General features: G+C 45.3%; 1 protein-coding gene across 5 annotated transcripts in view; it reads left to right on the top strand.

Moving 5' to 3' along the window:
- Nucleotides 1–3,541: 3,541 nt before the first annotated feature.
- Nucleotides 3,542–22,579, top strand: part of C13H9orf153 (chromosome 13 C9orf153 homolog) — a 37,884-nt gene continuing 18,846 nt past the window's right edge. For 2 of the 5 annotated variants that reach the window (XM_027614986.2, XM_027614983.2), the window contains exons 1-2: nt 3,542–3,921; nt 5,078–5,145. The gene's annotated coding sequence lies outside the window, so the exon portion shown is untranslated. The other 3 variants (XM_027614985.2, XM_027614984.2, XM_027614987.2) reach the window with 3 other exon arrangements.

The raw sequence follows: 22,579 nt of genomic DNA on the forward strand, positions 1-22,579 counted from the left end.
GAATGGACAAAACTAAAAAGGATTGAAAACATGCAGGAAGCTAAGCGCTCCGAAGAACGTGAGGCAGCAGGGGCAATCGGACCAGGAATATTGGGGCTTTCACTGGCTTCTGTAGTGTCACAAGGGCAGGGAGCCACTCAGAGTCATTACAAGGGGGCCATCAAAACATCTACATTCAGAAGTGTCTGGCTGGCTACCCTGTGGAGTGTGGGGAAAGCTGGCCAGGGCGGAGGATGGAAGGAGGCACTGTGGAAGCCCAAGTGGGGCCTGAGGGGGAGACCGGTGTGAGGATTTGGAGGTGCCATTGGCAAGACTCCATTGTGAACAGACCAAGCTCAGCAGGGCTGTGGTGGTGTGGCCCTTAGCTAATCACACTAACAACACTTTACTGGGTTCTCCTGTTTTTTGTTTTCTTAGTCTCTTGCACAATACTGAAAGGTTTTTGAAGAGAGGAGCTTTATCATTTCTTTGATGTTCATTTAACACCAGGCATGTTGTAATTATTTTTAACCAAAAGACTTTCCAACAGCCATGTCCTGTTCTTTCTCATTTCAGCCAAGCTCCACTTCAAACCCTGGGCGTCCTCTGAGAGGTCACTTCATAGTGCCCCCATGTGACATGGAGGACATCAGCTGCTGTGGTGGGAGCTTCACGCAGAGACACAGCCGATTTTTTTAGTTAGAAGAGCACGCTTAGAAGCCCACTCCAGTGGCTAAACTATCCCAGGAAGGATTTCAGGAGACGGGGGCTACAGTGCTCTTCTGCTACCTAGTGTCTCCCTGCCCTCTGCCTCTGCCCCAGAAGAACGATTTTCTCTTTGGCAAAGAGGAAAATAGGGAGGGGGTTGGAAAAAATCTCTACAAGATCAGACATCCCTAAGATTTCCAGTACTTCCTAGGTTTCATTCATCAGGAAATACCTTTAAAAAACAGCCTTTCTTGTCTTGTTTTGATGCCTGAGAGACCAGGAAATGGGAAAATCTGTGTTATTAAGCTGCCTGGTCATTCTCATGCCATCAAACAGCTGTGAGACCCCTGGAGCCTGCAGAGCTCTTTACAGGTGTCCAGTTTGTGCCTTGGCGCAGACGTGACATGGGCCACAAGATCACATCAACTCAAGGGTGAATACACATGTAACCAGCCTGATGCTGGGGTTCAGTTCGGCAGTTCATGAGATGGTGGCATGCAAAGCTGTAGGTCTGGGGGGAGCGGGGGAGATACACCTGGATTTAAGTCATGGGCTCTCGTGTTGTAGCCTTTTGACCTGGCACAGGTTAGGTAATTTCTTTGAGCCTGTTGACCCTTCTGTAGAACAGTCTCAGGATTTGGGGAAATTTGATGAGCTAACTGCATATAAACAGCATCCACCTTAGAGTTGACACTCAGTACGTTGTAGTTTTAGTCCCTTATACCTGTGGTTATCAGTTAAAGCAAGAGTTTAGGGAAAGGAGCGTTTCCATACAATTAGGGAGTTACTGCCCCATATTACAATCTGTTGAAGGAGATTTCCTTATTTCTTTACATGACCACAACTTGTTTGAAAAGAACTACAAATACAATTATACAGAAAAATAGCTGATTAGCTATTAAGAGAATTCCCATGTTGAGGGGCCTGAGTAGCGCAGTTGTTTAAGTGTCTGCCTTCAGCTCAGGTCATGACCCCAGGGTCCTGGGATCAAGCCCCAAGTCCGGCCCCCTGCTCAGTGGGGAGCCTGCTTCTCCCTTTGCCACTGCTGCTCCCCCTTCTTGTGCATGCTCTCCCACCCCCTTAAATAAAATCTTAAAGAATTCCCACATAGATGTGTCTTAACCAAGGAGTAATAGCTGAACCCCCTCCTTGGGCTGGAGGGTGAGGGGTCCACACCAGACTTCAGACAGCCAGGCTGGGGGTCCACCTACCCTGTCCCTCTGCAATGCAGAGCCCATGTTGGGGGTAGAGTCAGTGGGATATGTGATGTCGACTGCCTCCCTTGCTGTCCACCAAAACCTTCGTTAAAGACTAGAGTTCTCATGAATGGTATAGAACGTAACCTTCCCCAAGGCAAGGGCCCTGTACCAGTGATAACCTCCCAGTGTAAAACTCCCCTATGTCTTTGATAGCCCTAGTGGATTGCATCATGGATTACTTCCGTGAACAATTCCCAACTGTTCACTATTAAGTACACGTTTAGGGGCACCTGGCTCGCTCAGAAGAGCATGCAACGCTTGATCTCCGGGTCGTGAGTTCAAGCCCCACATCGGGCGTAGAGATTACTAAAAGAATAAACCTTACATGTTTACTGTTCTCCGTGGAGTCCAGGTCTTCAAGCAGTCCTCAAGCTTCAAAGTGTAAATAAATCTGAGGATCTTGTTAATAGTGCAGACCTGATCCGAAAGGTCTAGGGCGGCCTGGGGTTCTGCACGTTGAACCATGCTGGTGCTTTGCAGACCACCTTTGAGTAGCAAGGTTTTAAACTATCTCCAGAAGTACCTGGTTGTATTAAGTGACAATTCGCACCTGTATTTGTTTTTACCAACTACCCACCGCGGTGTTCAGGGCTTCTGATGGGCATGAGTTGTGGCCGTGTTGCCACTCCTGAGATCACAGGGCCTCCCGGACTGCCTACCTGCCAGTTTTAACTCTTAAGTGCTGTCTGATTCCTTTCAGGATTGTGAAATACTAAATGTCTCAAGGATGCCCATTTCCACTTAGTAGCTTCCTTGGTGGCTGGGTCCCCAGCTCAGTCCCCACTGCATTACCCAGCACAACCAGGTGATCTGGACGGGCCCTAAGTCGCTTTGACCCTAATACTCTGGAAGCAGAGTCTTCTCGGATAGACCAAGTTTGACATCTCGGAGGGGAAATCTTGCACGGCCCTTCTCTTGAGTGGCCACATAAGGTGGCACAGGGCCTTGCCTGTCCTCAGGAAATGTGTTTTGTGGTAAACTGCACATAACAGAATTTACCATTTAAACCACTTTTAAGGGTGCAGTTCAGTGGCCGTTAAGTACCTTCACATTGCTGCACAACCATCACCATCCATCTCTAGAACTTTCTCATCTTTCCAAACTGAAACTCTGTACCCATTAAACACTGTTCGTTCCTCCCCACCTTCAGTCCCTGGTAACCACAATTCTACTCCCTGTCTCTGGACTTGTCCACTCCAGGCCCCTCAGCCCTGCAGCCATACAGCATTTGTCCTCTTGTGTCTGGTCAGGGGATACATTTTTAATCTTCATCAGCAGGAGGGTTAGCCTAAACAGTTACTACTGTTGCTCTTTAACCCATTCTGATGGAGTCCTCTATTCAGCTGTGAGACTGTCCATTGATGATGTGTCTGCTGATGGTTGTTTATGAACAATTGAGGGCAGTTTAAGAAAAGCATCAAAAGACTGTGCACTCAGCTGACCCAGACGAAATTCTTTATGAGGATTCGGGAGAAACAGGTAAAACGAAGTTAGATATATAGCACGACCCTCACTCTTGTCAGGGAACAAAGTCTAGAGACGCCATTAGGTGCTACAACGGATTTTATTTTCTTTCCAATGCAGCCCCAGTCCACTACCAGCCCAACCATGTGGGCAGACATAGGAAGCAGTCTTCTCCTAGTAACTGCCTCAATTTCTCTTCTGCATCTTGTACATATCTATAGAAGGAAAAAACTTGACAATTCAGCTACTTTATGTTTGCTTTTTAAAATGTCTGTCCATCCTCCACATTCCACCCATTACCCTTATGCAGGAAGATAATCCCCTGACGCTTCATGTCACGCAGCTGTTTATGTGACCTTGAGGGGGTCCATATGTCACAATGCACAGTTACCAACACTAAGCATTGCCAGATACCAGGCTAGCCCAGGGGGTACCAGATGAATGAGGCCCAGCCCCGCTCCCAGACACACAGGTTCATGAACAAGATGGCCACATAATTACAACGCAAGTGGTAAGTGCTGTGACCGACCCACTCCTAGGGCATAATGAGAGAAGAGAAAAGGGAAAATTCAGCCAGCTTGGGCGTGGCTAGGAGAGGAGGGGTGAAGTGGGCGGTGGAGAGAGACAGGAGAGACTGGCGCTGAGAGATGAGGTGGTAGCTGGGTTCATGTCTACAAATCAGAGTTGGGAAACTGACCTCCTTCCATCAGGTCACAGGAAGCTGGACCCAGCTGGTCATGACTGAGCCTCACCAGTCCCCCTCTTCTCTTGGGGCCTTCACTTAGCAGCCTTGCCCTCTTCCTGGGTTTCTGTGCCTTCCTTCCCCACCATGTTCCCACCGACTCCTAGCCCTGACTTGGCTCTACTCTCACTACACCTGTCCCCACATCCAGCCCTGAGAGTGCATGGCCTCAGTAGAGAGGACAGTCTGAAAGGAGGAGATCAAAAAATGGTAGAGAGCTTCCTCTCCCGGTTTCCAGAACCAGCATATACAGACACGCTGTTTCCCTTGGGCCCAAACTGGGTGGAAATAAATGAACTCCTCAAACTGGCTTCCATCCAAAGCTGCCAGGTGTTACCTCCTGCCCCTGCCCAAGCAGGCCTGTCAGTCCAGCCAATTACACTGAGCAAGTATCATCCCCTGGGGTCTGTCCTCAGAGCTCAGAGGACAGTCAGCATCGGTCGATGGCAATTCCTTTGGATGGAATTGCAGTGTTCCAATCCATCTCACCACTGCCTACCCCAGCTGCTACCCACCTAGGTAGGGTCTTATCTTTCTTCTTCTGTTCCATACATACTACCTTACATTTCAGGTGCTAGGAGCACCCATAAGCACACCGTGGTGGTGTGGACGGCAGATGAAGCTAAGGCTGGTCACCCAGCCAGTGCTTCCAGACTGGCCTAGGATCCTGCTCAACATTAGTCAGTTCCTTGGAGAAGAGGTGGGAAAGTAAGCCCCACTGCGGCTGCGCAGCTTGTCCTTGGTATCAAAGGAAGTGGAGTATAAATGGTTGTAGGTGTGGAGATGGTTGGGCACGGTTGGCATTGACCACAGGAAACCCCAAGGACATCTGTTCCTCTTCTAGGTTGGTGAGTGGAACAGTGCCCCTCCTCTGGTTTCTGTTTTTGGGAGTCTGGCTCCTTCCTTTTGGGATTCTATCCTATAGGTCACATGCTGCTGCCTCCACCAAGCAAACCAGAATCAAGCAGAGATCTTCCCTGGAGCCTACACCAGGTACTGATTCCCATTTTTAAAGACACTGGCATCCTCTGTTGTCCTCTCCTGAGGTCCCTGAGCTGCTCCCACGTCCCCTGCCCTGAGAGCCTGTGACACAGCAAACTGAACTGCCCACATCACCATAAGATGCTCATTATCGCTTTCTTTCTCCCTGGCTCTGGGAGGATGGGGGCTGGCTCATTTGGAGAGGGCTCCAAGGAATGCCACTGTTGCCATGCAAATCCGTCGTGTTGGTTTGTTTTGGGCTTGCTTTCTGTGTGGGACCACATGGCTCCAGCTGCTTCATCAAGTGTTCATGGAGCCCTTGCTATCATCATGCCTCGTGTTGTGGAGGACACAAAGATATCCCCCCGCCCGGAGGTGACCCTGCAGGAAGAGGGGTTGGTCGTAGGAGGAGGAAGAGCATAGTAGTAGCAGGTGGTGGTGGTGGCGGCCGTGATCAAGCTGCTAGCACTTGGCGAACAAGTCCTGGGAGCGAGGCCGCCTTGCAGGCACTCTGCAGGAGTCAGCACACTGAATCCTCAAGCAGCTTCGGGGAGTGGACACCATACTTACCAGGCCCATTTTACATATGTGTATCCGGAATACTGAGCTCAAGGCTAGCAAGAAAGACCTTGATTCTCTTCTCCACTGTGCTCAGCTGGGGAAGGTAAGACCAATATAACTAAACAAGATGGAAAACAATAGATGCCATTGAGGAGACACAGGGACACTGTCAAGGAGGCTCAGAGAAGCAGGAGGAGTACACGAGGGAGCAGAGGTGAGCTGCCACTGTGAGAAGGGCACCGGGGCCTCTGTCCAGAGAGAACAGATAAACAGGCATGGACACGGGAGAGTGGGGGCCGTGGGTGCCATGTGTGTAGGCGCTGTCAGACGATCCACCGTTGGGAGTAGAGCCACCTGACAGGGAAGTGGTGGGGACACGGGTGCTTATGGCTGCTGGCTGCGCTGAAAAGCCCTCAGCACTAGGCAAGTGCGCTTGCATGCTGTGGGCCACTGAGGGTTTTGAGCAAGAGCAAGTCTGGATCAGAATTCTCTTTTAGGAAGGGTTGACCCAGAGTGGCTTATAGAAAATAAGACGTTGGAGCACAGGATTTCTAGGGCACTAAAACTGTTCTGTGTTATGTGTAATGGCGGATACGTTTGTCATCACCCACAAGATGTACAACACGAAGTCAACCCCAATGTAAACTAAGGACTTGGGTTAATAATAATATTGGTCCAGTGCACCTGGGTGGCTCGGTCAGTTAAGCATCCGGCTTGATTTCAGCTCAGGTCATGATCTCGGGGTTGTGAGATGGAGCCCCGCATTGGGCTCCACGCTCAGCAGGGAATCTGCTTGAGATTCTCTCTCCCTCTTCCCTCCCCCATTCACACTCACTCACTGTCTCAAATAAATAAATCTTTAAAAAATAATAATAATATTGGTCCATCAGTTACAATAAATGCATCACACTAATGTGGGGTGTTAATAGGGGATGGTGGAGAAATGTGAACACTTTTCAAACAATTTTCTGTAAACCTGAAACTGCTCTTTAAAAAAACAAAGTATTAATTATTCAGAAGTTTTTTTTTTTTTTAAGATTGTATTTATTTATGAAGGGGGGTGGCGGGGGAGCACAGAGGGACAAACAGACCCCACGCTGGATGTTGAGCCTGACGTCGGGGCTCAATCTCATGACCCTTAGGTCATGACCTGAACTGAAACCAAGAGTCAGATGCTTAACCAACTGAGCAGCCCAGGTGCCCCTCAGAAGTCTTTTTTTTTAAGAGCTTTTTAAAAAATTTCTAATTCCAGTATAGTTAACATACAGCATTATATTAGTTTCAGGTGTACAATAAAGTGATTCAGTAGAAAAGATGTCTTTTATTAGCAAAATAATCAGATAGCTGCATTCCTAAGAAACTCGGGTTTTCAAAAATTGCATTTTGAAAGCAGTTATTTCAAAGGAAGGATTGACAGTTTCGTTCATTTTTTTTCCTACCAAAATTTAAATAATAAAGGTCATTTTTTTTAAGTTTAATTAAGTAATCTCTACACCCAACGTGGGGCTTGAACTCACAACCCTGAGATCAAGAGTCGCATGCTCTTCCGACTTAGCCAGCCAAGGGCCCCAGTAGAGGTCATTTTGAATAGTTGGCTGTGTACAGCCATAAAATCCACATATCAGAAAGCACTCTGGCCTTTGCGTCTTGTATCTGCTCAAGACTGATAAGCTCTCTGGGCATATCAGCCGCGGCAGGGTGGTGCACACCACCTTCCACAATGCACTCCCCAAGCCATTTTTCTCACCTTACTCCCCTGCCACGTGCTGGTAGACAAGGCCACTCCACGGATCTGTTCTTGGCCAGTGCCACAGGCTGCTTCTCTCTTTGAGGTGCTGAATCTGATGGATCCATAGTTCCAATTCTGATTGCATTACAATCAATAATAGCACGTTGTATTCCCTAGTCAATTGTGTTATATGCAATTCATCTGACAAGCCCAACAGAAGGCCTGTAATAACAGTACCTACTCTGTGCTGGCCACTATGCCACACACGTGGGGGAGCATGGGCAGACAGATTCCAAGGCTGAGGAATCTGGGGAAATCCACCAGGAAAGCCCAGTAGGCATTTTGGTGAGAAAATCATGCAAGAGCTAACAAAGTCCAGATGAATCCTTGGGTCCCTGTGGGCTCGCACCTACTTTCCAAGGGGTCCTCTTCTCAGACCAACGTTCCCAAAGTGTGGAACCTCGTAATCTCTCCAGGCATCTGGAAGTTTCAGAGGAAAATGCAATGACACAGTAGTAGTCACACATCTTGAATTGGAGATGTAAGATTGTAGTGACTTCACAAAAACCCTATTTTGTTCACAACCATTCCATATTTAAATGTTGAGCATTTTCCATAAGGACAGCATTAATCAGATTGTCTTAAGTAACAATTGATTTGACAAGGTTCATCCTGGTTAATGTATTTTTCACACCATTGGCTGGCTTACCAGTCGATTTGGGTATCAAATTTGCCATTATTTTTTTAAGATTTTATTTATTTATTTGAGAGAGAGAGAGCATAAGCAGGGGGAGCAGCAGAGAGTGGGGGGAGAAGCAGGCTCTCTGCAGAGCAGGGAGTCAGATGCGGGGCTTGATCCCAGGACCAGAGATCATGACCTGAGCCAAAGGCAGACAATTAACCAACTGAGCCACCCAGGCACCCCTCAAATTCACAATCTTTATTATTGCTATTGGGTTATATTTTACTCCATTTCACTTTTTAAAAAGGGATTAGTGGCCCAAAAATGTTCACAGAAATGTAAAATAATGATGGAAACAGTATTTTATATTCTACAGATCAGAAAAATCTTTCAAATACCCAAGGTAACTGTGAGTCCAGAATGATTTAGAATGTCAGGATTTGTTGGGTCAAGCAAACCTGCAGGTGTAATTTTACACAAAGCAGTTGAACATTAAAACTTACTAGGAGATGGGTCTGGATCTCAGCATCATGAGCTCAAGCTCCACCACCAAGTGGGTGTAGAACTTACTTAGAAACTTAATGGGAGGTGCCACAATGAATATCTGAAAACTGAATTTAATTAGATTGGAGCTTCTGCTTGCCCGGGTCTTCCCCAGCAAAGTTACAAAACCTGGTCAGAGGGTGCCACCAAAGCTTTTGAGTTCTTCAACAGTAAAAGGTGGTGATGATGAGGCACTTTTCCAGAAGAAGTACAAAAAAAAGGACAAAATGATTCATTGCTGAACACAGAGTAAATACAAAAATGGCCAATCTGTTATTCAAAAGTTTACTTATTGAAGCAGATAGGTACATGTTACCATTCCATTAGAAACCTGTCTACAGAGTTACTCACATACATTATGTTCCATGAGAAACAAAATGAGCTCGTGGCCAAATAGTTTAATCAAAGATCTTATTCTTTTGAGATTTTTTAAAATTAATGTATTTGAGAGAGAGAGAGAATGTGTGTGTGAGAGCGGAGGGAGGGGCAGAGGGAGAGGGAGAATCTCAAGCAGACTCAGCTGAGCGTGGAGCCCAATGCAGGGCTCGATCTCACGACCCTGAGATCATGACCTGGGCCAAAACCAAAAGTCAGATGCTTAACCAACTGAGCCAAGAGGCACCCCTTTAGAGATTTTTTAAATTTCATTTTGTCAGTTTATTTAGGTAATCTCTATACCCAACATGGGGCTCGAACCCTGAGAGCTAAGAGTCACATGCTCTTCCAACTGAGCCAGCCAGGTGCCCCATCAAAGATCTTATTGTACAACGATTAATAATCTACAATATAACAAAGCATTTCCAGTTGCAGATCTGTGCTGTATGTAAACACGAGGAAGGAAGCCACAGTGATGCTTTGTTCTGTGTCGCTGAACCTGCAGTGAAAAGCCATTGGAGGGGTAGGTTGTAGACGGAAATAGATGACCAGGCGTCCTACTGCAGGTGCAGTGGAGGGAGCAATGGAGGAGGGCTGTTGTTCCAGAAATGAAGGAGCTGTCTCCACCCATCCACACACCCTCTCGCTCCCAGGGAGCTACTTCTTGGTTATGATGCTGTTTGGACAGATACCGTGAATGCGGCACACAATCAAGTTGTGGTCACCGCATGTCCACTCTGCCCTGTAAAGAAGTGGGGACAAAGGGAGACCACTGATGTATGTTAAAATGATGGACTGAAACCTCCAGGGGAGCCTGGGTGGCTGAGTTGGTTAAGTGTCTGCCTTCAGCTCATGCTCCCAGGGTCCCAGATCGAGCTCCACGTCAGGCTTCCTGATCAGTGCGGAGCCTGCTTCTCCCTCTCCCTCTGCCCCTGCTCATGTGTGCACTCTATCGCACACTCACTCTCTCTCTCAAATAAATAAAATCTAAAAACAAAAACAAAAAAAGAAAAAGGAAAGAAGCCTCCAAGTAATTTCATGCCTTGACTTCAAAACTGCAACACAAGGATGTCTGTTAAAAAAGACATCACCAAAGGTAAGATGCTGAGAGATGCTAACATCAGTAATATTTTGAAAGTTGGAAGGTAGTTGGATGAGGGGCTACTAATGGTTTGGCAAACTGGAGGAAACTGAGAACCAGATGGCCCTATTATGCCCCCAAATTCTCAAAAGTCTCCACTGCAGGCGACACCAGCTCCCCGATGGGAAAGCTGGGCCGAGAGGGTGGTCGTTGAGCACTGTATGAGAAGGTGGACCCCTGGGCGCCCTGCCCATTTCACGCCTCTGCCTGTAACGCAAAGGATTTCTCTATGCAGAGGCTAACACAGGGTCCGCAGACTGGGAGAGCCAGGCCCAGTAGAGGGTGTTAGTATCATACCAGAAAATAACCAGCAGTCACCCAAACAAAACAAGGGATTCTGTGAATGTGTGTATAGTAAGTGCCTGATACAGGGACCCCTAGCCCTACCCCTGCTCTGCATTTATCCTGTCACCGTGAGATACTTCGCACCCTCCAGACCAGGGAAGGCCGGAAGGTGTTCACAGTATGGGATCCTCCCCCAAACGGTCCACCCAAAGCCTAAAGCCCCATCAATGTGTGTAGAGTTTCCTGCCAGCTTTTTAGCACCCCATTTGTACTCATGAAAAGATAATCAGCTCACCAGACATCTGAGGACTGCCCCTATCATGGAAGTTAGGGGCCAAAACAGGAGTCAGAGAGACAGAAAGACTGTGTTGGGAGGAGACAGCTCATGCTCTTGCTCGCAAATAAATAAATCTTAAAAAAAAAAAACAACTGTAGTGTCTTCAGAGGGATGAAACGCTGCATCATGGAGCAAGAAAGAAGGACATGGAAAGGAACATTCAGAACAAAAGCTGCTCTTACAAACCCAAGGGCCCGGTCACAAAACAGAAGGGTTGGAAGATAAAGTGCTCTTCATCTCAAAAAATAGATAAAAGACAGCCAGACAAAGCCAGAGAGAAAAGATGAACAGTGGGTATTTACTGCACCCCAAAGGGAAGTTCTGTGTTGACCCACTCCTGAGATTTGGAGGTTGGCCATTGTGAACAGAAACTGCAGAAAATACAAAATGAAGTGGCACGCTACCCTTTCTGGCCTCCTGCTCTGGCCCACCCCGTATCCCACCTGATGCCCCAGCAGGGGTGGACCCCATGCTAGCCAGGACGCAGTCACCGCGTCGCCTCTACTCTCCCAAAAGAGACCCTTGAAACTCACAGGGGAACGGAGGTCAGACGAGGCCCCGGGCCTCTCTTTTCCACTGGAGCCTGCATCTGACTGGGACAACAGCAGTTTCTTGCTCACGGTTGTGCTTCCATTTTATTTTATTTTATTTTTTTAAAGATTTTATTTATTTATTTGAGAGAGAGAATGAGAGAGAGCACGAGAGGGAAGAGGGTCAGGTCAGAGGGAGAAGCAGACTCCCTGCTGAGCAGGGAGCCCGATGTGGGACTCGATCCCGGGACTCCAGGATCATGACCTGAGCCGAAGGCAGTCGCTTAACCAACTGAGCCACCCAGGCGCCCTGTGCTTCCATTTTAAAAAGGATATCGTTTTCCATCACGCAAGATGGAAAAGCTCTGGACAACGGTGGAAATATTCTTAACACTACCAAACTCTATACTTGGAAATGGTTGTGATGGTAAATTTTGTTACGTGTATTTTGCTGCAATTAAAATTTTAAAAAGAGGGACGGAAGTTGCAAAGAGAAACCTGTAGGGAGACCTACATATGTGAGAAAACTGGAGAAGATAGAAAAGAAAAAAAGAAGAGAATGCTAAACACAAAATTCAGGAGGGTGGTTATCTCTGGGTGTAGGGAGGGAAGGAGATGGCCCTGGGGTGGTCCAGAGGGCTTCAGGCTGTTCCTGGCTGGGTTTTAGGCACATGGAATTCCACGATCACTCATTCCTATTTAAATGTGGACATGCTTCAGGGGCGCCTGGGTGGCACAATCAGTGAAGCTTTTGACTCTTGATTTCAGCTCAGGTCGTGATCTCAGGGCCCTGGGATCGATCGGGTCCCCTGAATGGGGCTCTGCACTCAACGGGGAGTCTGCTGGAGATTCTCTCTCTCCTCTCCCTCTGCCCACCCTCTTCTCTCTCTAAAATAAAAAATCTTTTAAATAAATAAAGAAATGCTGACATGCTTCACTATTACATTTTCTTTTGTATATCTACTCTCCATTAAAGAAAAAGAGCTCTTTCAGACTATTTAGGCACTGACTTTTATCCTGCTCTATTCAGTGCCTGCCTGTGATCAATGCTAAATCGGTGTTATTTTATAGATGAGCATTGTCAAAAAGAGTAGAATGCAAGTCACTTAATGTGATTTTAAGTTTTCTAGCAGCCACATTCAAAAAAGTAAGAAAAGTAATTTTAACCTATTTCATTTAACCCAGTGTATCTGAAATAGCATACTTTTAGCATATAACCAACATACAAATCCTTAATGAGAAATTTTGATTCCTTTTTTCATACCACAGCACATCTTAATTTGGACTAGTTACATATCAAGGGCTCCGTGGCCTCACATAGATAGTGGCTACCATACTGGACAGAGCAGACTGACAAAAACAACTTCAAACATGCTTTTTAAAATTTTTTATTTATTTATTTGAGAGAGAGAGAGAGAGCACGTGCACAAGCAGGGGGAGGGGCAGAGGGAGAAGCAGACTCCCCGCTGAGCAGGGAGTCTGATGCAGGGCTCAATCCCAGGACCCTGAGATCATGACCTGAGCCGAAGGCAGACACTTAACCTACCCAGCCACTCAAGCGCCCTCAAATAGTAATTAAATGCAGCCTGTGCTACCATAATGCATATGATTTAGGTGAATGAACAACAGCTGTTCAACAATATCAGGCTGAACATCAACAGCCATGTCCAATTTCATGCAAGCACAGGCCATGAGAATAGTCTTGACAGCCACTGGGCCACCATCAACGGTGAGGCCCCCCACTGACTGTAACCTACATCCTGCTTTTCAGAGATGTTGAAGTGTGAAGCTGATACAGTACAGTAGTTGTCATGCAAGGCGTGTGGTGTAAGGACTGGTTATTAGTACAAAGACCTAAGGATGATGTAGGGAGTTGGGGCCTGGGTGCATTCGAGAAAGTGAACCTGGAACTTGAATGTGAGATTCAGGAGAAGAGCCTTTTTTTTTTAAAGATTTATTTATTTATTTGAGAGAGCGAGAATGAGAGAGAGAGAGAGAGTACATGAGAGGGGGGAGGGCCAGAGGGAGAAGCAGACCCCCCGCCGAGCAGGGAGCCCGATGCGGGACTCGATACCGGGACTCCCAGATCATGACCTGAGCCGAAGGCAGTCGCTTAACCAACTGAGCCACCCAGGTGCCCTCAGGAGAAGAGCCTTGCTGAAGGTGGTTTTTGTGAACTTGTCAGGCTGCTGGAGTATGATGAAGGGTCAAAGAGGCTTGGGGAGCCCCGACAGCCCATCCCCACGAGGAGGCCTGCGCCGGCACTCTCCAAACACCTAACTGCTGCCGCCACCCTGATCTCCCCTGTGCACATTTCCCCTGTGAGGTACCTGTGAGGGAGAGCTGGTGTTTGCAAAACCTAAGACCACTTCATGGCTCCCCTTATAAGTGTTTTCTTTGCTGTTTTGTTGTAGTGGTAAGTTTATACTTTAACATCTAACTCCTTTATTGCCATCTTACAAGGTTCAAGAGGAGAGAAAACTCTCCGGGCCCAGTTTCTTATATCAAAAAATATTTTTGTGGTACCTGGGTGGCTCAGTGGGTTGGGTGTCCAACTCTTGGTTTTGGCTCAGGTCATGATCTCAGGGTTGCGAGATCAAGCCCCACGTCAAGCTCCGTGCTGGGTGTGGAACCTGCTTCAGACTCTCCCTCTCCCTCTGCCCTCTGCCCCTCCCCCCGTTTGTGCACCCACTCTCTCCCTAAAGAAAATGTTCTTGAGAGTTAAGAACTGTTGTAAATATTGTTTCAAGTATCCTCAAAGTCCTCAAAAGGTCCTATTATGTGACTGAGCACATAAGTAACTAGATACAAGAAGACATAAGGTTATCTTTCTTTCCCATATGTGCCTCTTTCTCCTCAAAACAGGAAGTCAGCTGTGTCCTAACAGAATTGTTTTTGATGTAGCTTTGGAATATAGGTGAGGTTCAGTGCAATGGAGTCCAGAGCCAAGGGCCAAGAAAGAATTCTTGAGACGTCTTTGTTGCAAAATGGTGGTTTATGAAAGCACGGGGACAGGCCCCCTGGGCAGGAAGAGCTGCTGTCCCCAGGTTGTGAGGGGTGGCTGATTCTGTACTATGGGGTTGGGGAGGTAAGGAAAAAGGGAGGTTTTGAGAGAACTTTCGTGTATTAAGACACGCAGGATACCGGAGGCTTTGCTATTTGTCAAGTTAAGGTTATTTTTCCTTCTAGTAAGGCATTAACAGTAAGATAGTTGGGAGCTTCCTGAAGGAATGTTACATTCCTCCTATCACACGTCCTTATCAATGGGCTGTAGGTTTAAAAGAAATTCAATTTTATTTACATTTCCTTCTGCCTCAGCCTCCCTCAATTTTATGGAGGGGAGGGTGATGTTAGGGCTTCAGGACACTGAGTTAAGGCCCTCTGGATGTTAGGCTATTGATAAGAAAGCTTCTTCCTTGTAAATCACTAGGACATTTGTAAACTGAGGGAGACTCAGGTCTTGCAGGATTGTGATCTCTATAAGTTAACTATTTGTTTTTCCTTTGCTTGGTTTTAGGGTAGCCAGGAGTGTCTGAGGAATGTCACATATATCCCATGGCGGGGGGCAGGGGTTGAGGGATGTCAGCTTCTGCTTTGTCCTCAGCTTGCCTTCTGTTTCATCATTTTGACATTACAAAAGGAATATATGCTTACCATATAAAAACTTCAAGCAAAATGCACACTATTGATAAAGAGTAGAGAGCAAATCTCCCCTCCATTACCTTCCTATTACCTCTCTTTCTGTTGAAATCGGTACATGTCCTTCCAGATGATTTGCTATGAATTGACAACTGTGTTCATATATCTGCTTTATATACAAAAATATTTGTCGGCTACATGAAATACATATATGGCTTTATTGTTATACATGTGGAATCGTTGTACAATTAACCATTAACATTTACGGAACATTTTAACAATATGTTTCGCCACATGGCAGCCAGAGCGCTCCTTTACAAATGTAAGTCAGAGCCTGTCACAGAGCCTGCAGTGACTCCCCAGTGCCCTCTGAGGAAAGCCAAAGTCCATGCCCGCCTCAAAGCCCCAAGGTGTCAGGCCCCCCCGCCCCCGCCGCTCCTCCCTGCCCTCTTCCCCTCACTCCCTGTGTTTCATTCCTCTTGAAACCTGCGCTTCCTCCAGTCAGTCAATCACATGGCCTTTACCCTGGCTGCTCGCCGCCTCCAAGGTCCTCCCCCCGGTTATTCTCAGGGCTCACATCTCCTACAAGTCTTTCTCAGATGTCACCTTCCCAATGAGGTCTACCCTGACCACCCTGTTTAAAGTTACATCCAGCCCCCCAGCACTCCCACTCCCCCTCTGGCCCTTTTATATTTTACTTCCTTTTAGAGCACTCTGACTTTCAAACGTATTAATTCATTTATGAGCTATATGATTTTCTGTGTGCCTCCCCTTGCTGGCATGTAAACTCCACAAAAGCAGGAATGTTTGTTTTGCTTGTCAGTGTATCTATCCCCAGGGCTGAAGCTGTGCCTGCTTAAGAACAGGTGTTCAGTGAATTGTTTGTAAATGTTTTAAAATTTTTTCCTTATTATTCGCCCTTCATTTGCCTTCTATTCCTAAGGCCTAGTCCAGTACCCGACACATTATGAACACTGAGTGTTGTTGGATTAATGCTGTCTTACAGCCAAAAATCCAGTCAAGAAGGAAGAAAGGAGGTTGAGAAAGAAAAAGTAGGAAATGGTGGACGAAAACTTCCAGTGAGCGCCACCTGGTGGCAGGACAGCACCATCAGGCTCCCTGGGCAAAAAAGAACAGATTTGTGTGAATAAGATAAAAGTAATACCTTTATTTTTTAAAGATTTTGCTTGTTTATTTTTTAATTAGAGAGAGAGAGTGCGCGTGTGCGCACGAGTCGGGGGTGGGGGTGCAAAAATCATGACCTGAGCTGAAATCAAGAGTCAGTCACTCAATCGACTGAGCCACCCAGGTGCCCCAGATTTTATTTTTAAGTAATCTCTACACCCAGCCTGGGGCTCGAACTCACAACGCCAAGATCAAGAGTCGCATGCTCCACCAACTGAGCCAGCCAGGTGCCCCTAAAATAATACCTGTAAAGCCACACTTTTGTTTGGCCCTTATAAAGGGATTGCATATGAATTATTCCTGGGTAAGTACGCCCTTGAGGACAGGGATGGGAAGTATATCCTTGGAGACTTCTTGCTCCAAGTATTCAATAGTCATTAAGTATTTAAATGCCTATTTAGACAATTAAAAAAAAAAAAACGTTTACCAAGGAAATCCAAGTTCCTCGACCCTCACTACTGAAGCAGATAATAAAAACAAATAATAGAATAATCCTTACAAGTTATTAGGTGGGTATTATTGTTGTTCCTAATTTTGTCCCTTTATTCATACTAAGTAGGGAAACAAATCATATCCCCATGAAAAGATAGCTCCCCTGTAGGCTGCTTCGTGCAAAAGACACTACTGTAGTGAAGCCCTGTATCAGCCTTGTCTTGTAGTTTCTGTATTCTGATGTTTTCCCATCTGAGGCCTTGCTGGTCCTGCAGGGACTGGCCCTCCCAGGGTTAGCTGATTCCTTGAGATAGTAAACCACCTGTCTGTGAGTGTGCCTTTCAGATGCAAACCAATAGATCCCAACCCCAACCACCTCCTCCGTCTGAGCCACTACCCACCTGCCCTATCACCCAAGGCCGGGTGTCAGACACCAGGGGACAGCCCCCAGGGCCCAGAGTCTGCTGAAATTATCCAAACTGGTTTCTAAACCTGCTGGTTCTTTCCCAGTTCCTTCCTGCAGAAACCAGCAGGGGCTCTGGCTCACATTTCCCACCCCCACCTGCCTCCTAATGGACCCTGGTGCTTTCAGGTGTGGTCCCCCAGGCATAGCAGGCTCCCTCTTGGGAACTGTGAGTACCTGGGGCGCCTGAGTGGCTCAGCCGGTCGTGGTCCCAGGGTCCTGGGATCAAGCCCCACATCGGGCTCCCTGCTCGGGGGGAAGTCTGCTTCTCCCTCTCCCACTCCCCCTGCTTGTGTTCCCTCGCTGTCTCTGTCTCTGTCAAATGAATAAGTACCTGTCTTTTCAATGGCAGTTGTCTTCTGGTCTGTTGGCCACAGCCTCAGATTTTTTAGTAATACACTATACAGTTGACCCTTGAATACCATGGGTTTGAATTGTATGGAACCCTTTATATGTGGATTTTTTTTAATTTTCTTATTTAAATTCAATTTAGTTTAACATGTAGTGTACTATTAGTTTCAGGGGTAGAATTTAGTGATTCATCAGTTGCATATAACACCCAGTGCTCATTACATCGAGTGACCTCTTTAATGCCCATTCACCCAGTTACCCTCTCCCCCCACCCACCTCCCCTCCGGCAACCAACCTCAATTTGTTTCCTACAGTTCAGCGTCTCTTATGGTTTGTCTCCCTCTCAATTTATCATCTTATTTTATTTTTCCTTCCCTTCCCCTGTGTTCATCTGTTTTGCTTCTTAAATTCCACCTATGAGTGAAATCATCTGGTATTTGTCTTTCTCTGACTTATTTTGCTTAGCATAATACCCTCCAGTTCCATCCATGTCATTGCAAATGTGGATTTTGTGTGTGTGTGATAAATACAGTACAGTGCTGTAAATGTATTTTTCTCTTATGATTTTCTTTTCTCTAGCTTATTTTGTTTTAAGAATACAGTCTATAATACATACAACATAAAAAATCTGTGTTAATCGACTGTTAAGGCTTTTGGTCAACAGTAGGCTCTTAGTAAAGTTTTTCAGGAGTTACACACAGATTTTCCACTGGTGGCTCGGCACCCCTAATCCTTGCATTGTTCAAGGGTCAACTGTATTTTAAAATAAGCCCTGAAATAAATGGGGCTCCCCCACCTGGAGAAGAAGGGATAGATGCCCCCCAGGCAGGCCAGCTCCAAACAAAACCTGGAGCAAGGAGTCTCAGTTTTCTCATGGCATCTTTCCCATCGCCAAGCAGTAGGGCCTGGTGTGTGGCTGCCGGAGCTGGGGTGGCACACGTTGAATTATAGGGTTGAAGCAGAAATTAGAACATGTTCTTGTAGAAATAATATAAGGGAACAGCCATGATGGCCAGAGGCATACTAGATGAGTTGTGGACTCTTCATGAGAAATCGTTAGTGAAAGAACAAGATGCAGAATGTGATCTCAGCCCTGTAAACAATTACTATGAATTTTTTATATGCATGAGTGCGCATATATGGCAATATATGATATATAAGCACAGAGGAAAAGAAATTTAATTATACAGGTTACCTGATGAAGGAGTTAATGAAAGAAGGTAGGGGAGAGGAGAAGGAGCAAAAAGGAGAAGCAAATAAAAATACACTGAAAAATGCATGTGTGACAAGATTATATTTATGGACAATAGCATAATATATAAAAATCTGGGTTCTTGGAGGGTCCTGGCTGGCTCAGTGGGTAGAGCTTGCAACTCTTGATCTCAGAGTCATGAGTTTGAGCCCCACGCTGGGGGGTAGAGTTTACTTAAAAAATAATTTGAAAAAAAAATTTTTTTAAATATTCTTAAGTTCTGAAATAGGACTGCTTGGTTTAATCCCAGATTTACAAATTCTTAGCCCTGTTATGTTGGGCAAAGTGCTCCTCCTCTCTATACCTCAATTTCCTGATCTATAAAATGGAGATTATAATTGTATTTATGTCCAAGAGCTGTTGATAGGATTATATGGAATAATTCATTTAAGTTCTTAGAACCATGTCTGGCACACATAGTGAGTGTTCACCAAACCCTTAGCTAGCATTCATAGCCATTTCTAATGGTCAGTACCCCCAATTTGTATGCCCCGGTACTTCTATTACCTCTAGCACACAGCTCAGGGCACTGAACTACTCCATCATCACAAATGCTGAGCCCGAATACTGCTGTAAATTTATAACCACCCAGGTTCCCTTTTATGGGCACCATGCAGACCACCACCCATCTGTTTATTCAATTTTTCTTCAAGCAGATCACAATATAATTGACCCATTTGGGGGGCTCTGTCTTTTCATTTGTTTCCTTTTTAAAGACAGCTTTATTTTTTATATTTATACAGGGGTATAATTTACTTACAATAAAATTTATTCTTTTTAGGACACAAGTCAATGACTTTTAATACATTTACAGAGTTGTTCAACCATCACTGGAATCTGATTTTAGAATTTCTCTTTGCATTTATTTATTTAGAAAGATTTTATTTATTTATTTGAGAGAGGGAGAGAGAGAGAGAGAACAAGCCGGTTGAAGGGCAGAGGGAGAAGCAGACTCCTTGCTGAGCGGGGAGCCTCCCAAGGGGCTCCATCCCGGGACCCTGGGATCACGACCTCAGCAGAAGGCAGACTTAAACGACTGAGCCACCCACGTGCCCCTTCTCAGGTCCATTTTAAAAACAATGAGATCCTTTGGAACCATCACTTTAGTCTTTCTTTTTATCAGAGATTTGCGTTGATCTTTTGTTGGTAATCCATTTATGCCTGCAGCCTTGTACTTGCCTTTGTTTTTATCATGGTATTCTACTAGAGCTTTTCTAAACCACATGTGACTAACAAAGGGGGGAAATCAGAGGGTTTATGTATGGCTTCAGGAATTTTTTGTAGATCCAGAGCGGAATCGGAATGCACCCATCCTCCTAGGTTGGAGTTCCTGAAGGGCAAGCGCAGAGCGGGTGGGGCTCGCTCAGAGCGGTGCCACAGCAACCCCCCAATCCCCAGCTGAAAGCCTGGGCCCACCAGGAGAACTTTTCTTTGGTCCCCAAAAAGAAACCCGGTGCCCACTTGCATTCACTCCCAGCTCCCACCTGCAGCCCTAGGTAACCACTGATCCTTTGTTTGCTTTTGAGTTACAGCCCCATCTCTTCAGCTGTGAGCTGAGCAGTCAGGGACTACAAGGAGGTACCTCCCCTGGAGTCCCCTGCCCTAACTCCTCTGCCAGACATTATGAGCAGTCCCCCATGATGTGCATTTTCCACAGATAACTGCCTCTAGCCATTTCTTTATTTTTCCTAATACTGACCTTCAAATGTTCTTTTAATTGCAAAATAAATGCTTATTATAAAAGGCATAGAAGCACAAAGAATCCTAAGAAAGAATACAAATTACCCAAAATCAATCCTACACATAGATAGAGCTACTGTTAAGATTTTTAGGTGAGGGGTGCCTGGGTGGGTCAGATGGTTAAGCATCTGCCTTCAGCTCAGGTCATGATCCCAGGGTCCTGGGATTGAGCCCTGCTTCAGGCTCCCTGCTCAGTGGGGAGTCTGCTTCTCCCTCTCCCTCTACTGTTCCCCCTGCTTGTGCTCTCTTGCTCTCTCTGTCACATAAATAAATAAAATCTTTAAAAAGAAAAAAAAAGATTTTTAGGTGAATGGGGCGCCTGGGTGGCTCAGTCTGTTAAGCATCTGACTCTTGATTCCTGCTGGGGGAGTTTGCTCAAGATTCTCTCCTCCCTCTTCCTCTGCGCCCCGCCCCCCCCCCCCCCCCCCCGCGTTTTCTCTCTCTCTCTCTCTCTCTCAAATAAATCTTTAAAAAAATTTTTTTAAAGATTTTTAGGTGAACCATATATGATTTTTTAATGAAACAGGGTCATATTACAATATCTTGTTTAGAATCTTTTTGTTTAAAAACTTCCCTATTATTAAATATTTCTGATTTTCCCAAATTTGTTAGGTTACGAGCTCAGCACTGGATATTTAAGTTGTTTCCCATTTGTCTTCTATTCTATTTAACACTCTATTGAATGTGTTTACATTTCTGTACACCTCTCTGTCATCCGTTACATTAATCCCTGTCATCCAACTGTGAATGTTTTCATTTTTTATTGTAATAATTCATGAAAGAAAAATTTTCAAAGGGAACAGTCAAAGTTGCACTCTAACCCAAACTTCTAGGGACTACCACTGTTGGCATATATACTTTGAGATTTTACAATGACTATATAAGCTTCTATGATATATATATATATATTTTATATATATATATATTTTAGACAAAAACAAGATCATATTGTGCATATGGTTCTACTATTTCTCGTTTTCGTTTAATGAAGAAAAAAGTTTATATTAGTTTCATGTGTCCAGTATAGTGATTCAGTAATCCTATACAGTACTCCCTGCTCATCATGATCCCCATCACCTAGTTTACCCATCCCCCACTCCACCTCCCCTCTGATAACTATCAGTTTGTTCTCTATAATTAAGAGTCTATTCTCAGTTTGTCTCTCTCCCTTCCCCCGGCTTTGCTTGTTTGTTTTGTTTCTTAAATTCAGCATATGAGTGAAATCATATGGTCTTTGTCTTTCCCTGACTCACAGTCTCTAGTTCCATCCATGTTGCAAATGACAAGATTTCATTCTTTTTTGTGGCTAAATAATACCACATCTTTATCCATTCATCAGCTGATGGCCCTTTGGTCTACTTCCGCATCTTGGCTATTGTAAATAATGCTGCTATAAACATAGGGGGTGTGTGTAATCCTCTGAATTAGTGTTTTTGTATTCTTTGGGTAAATACCTAGTAGTGTGATTGCAGGATCATAGGGTAGTTCTATTTTTAACTTTGTGAAGAACTTCCATTCTGTTTTCCACAGTAGCCACACCAGTTTGCATTCCCACCAACAGTGCAAGAGCGTTCCTTTTTCTCCACATCCTTGTCAACACCTGTTGTTTCCATGTTGTTGATTTTAGCCATTCTGATAGATGTGAGGTGATATTGTAGTTTTGATTTGCATTTCCCAGATGATCAGTGATGATGAGCATCTTTTCATATGTCTGTTGCCCATCTGTACATCTTCTTTGGAGAACTGTCTGTGAATGTCTTCTGCCCATTTTTAAATTGGATTATTTGTTTTTTGGGTGTTGAGTTGCATAAGTTCTTTGTATATTTTGGATACTAACACCTTATTGGATACATCATTTGCAAATACCTTCTCCCATTCTGTAGGTTGCCTTTTAGTTTTGTTGATGGTTTCCTTTGCTGTGCAGAAGCTTTTTATTTTTATATAGTCCCAGTAGTTTATTTTTTATTTTTTATTTTGTTTCTCATGCCTCAGGAGACATTTCTCCATAGAAAAAAGTTGCTATGGCCAATGTCAGAGAATTTACTGCCTGTGTTCTCTTCTAGGATACTTATGGTTTCAGTCCAAATTTAGGTCTTTAATCCATTTTGAGTTTATTTTTGTGTATAGTGTAAGAAAGTGGTCCAGTTTCATTCTTTTGCATGTAGCTGTCCAGTTTTTCCAGCACCATTTGTTGAAGAAAC

The sequence above is a fragment of the Zalophus californianus genome, chromosome 13 (genome assembly GCF_009762305.2).
Source record: "Zalophus californianus isolate mZalCal1 chromosome 13, mZalCal1.pri.v2, whole genome shotgun sequence".
Classification (NCBI taxonomy): Eukaryota; Metazoa; Chordata; class Mammalia; order Carnivora; family Otariidae; genus Zalophus; species Zalophus californianus.